General features: G+C 56.4%; 1 protein-coding gene across 6 annotated transcripts in view; it reads right to left on the minus strand.

Annotated features, from left to right (window-relative positions):
• Positions 1-610, minus strand: part of ERGIC2 (ERGIC and golgi 2) — a 56,481-nt gene that overhangs the window by 51,464 nt on the left and 4,407 nt on the right. The window lies entirely within an intron of this gene.

The raw sequence follows: 610 nt of genomic DNA on the forward strand, positions 1-610 counted from the left end.
CTTTTCCACATCCTTTTTGAATTGTGGGGCCCAAAACTGGACACAGTACTCCAGCTGCGGCCTCACCAAGGCCAAATACAAGGGGAGAATGATGTCCTGGGATTTGCTTGAGAAGCCTCTATGGATGCAAGCCAGCGTTTTTCTCCCTTTACTAGCCGCAGTATCGGCAAGAGGAAGCTGATGTCCAGATTAGGTAGGGTTACCATATGTCTAGGTTTTCCCAGATATGTCCTCTTTTTAGATCCTCCAATCCCAGTCCAGGGTTTTGGTAAGCCCCGCTTCAAAGTTTTTCCTGGCACTTCCCAGCTTGCCCTAGCAAGGAGATGCTTGGGGCTGAGGGCAGGGTGATGGGAGGCAGGGTGCACACATGGGGTCAGCATGTAGCCAGATGGGGTGGGAGCAGCCTGGCAGCTGGATATAGGTAAGCCTGCGGAATGTGGGGGTTGTGCGTGGGGTGGCACATCTGAGGCTGCAGCACAGCAGACAAGACACCTGCCCCTCCAGCAGGGGACGGGGGTGGGGGGGGCCCTTCAGGGGCAACAGGGAGCTGCATGGCTGGCCTGATGACATTGGGGACAGTGCTGGGAGGAGCAGGGAGCTATGGGTCAGG

This window comes from Gavialis gangeticus, unplaced genomic scaffold, assembly GCF_001723915.1.
Source record: "Gavialis gangeticus isolate Ggan-Ray unplaced genomic scaffold, GavGan_comp1, whole genome shotgun sequence".
In the NCBI taxonomy this organism is placed as follows: domain Eukaryota; kingdom Metazoa; phylum Chordata; order Crocodylia; family Gavialidae; genus Gavialis; species Gavialis gangeticus.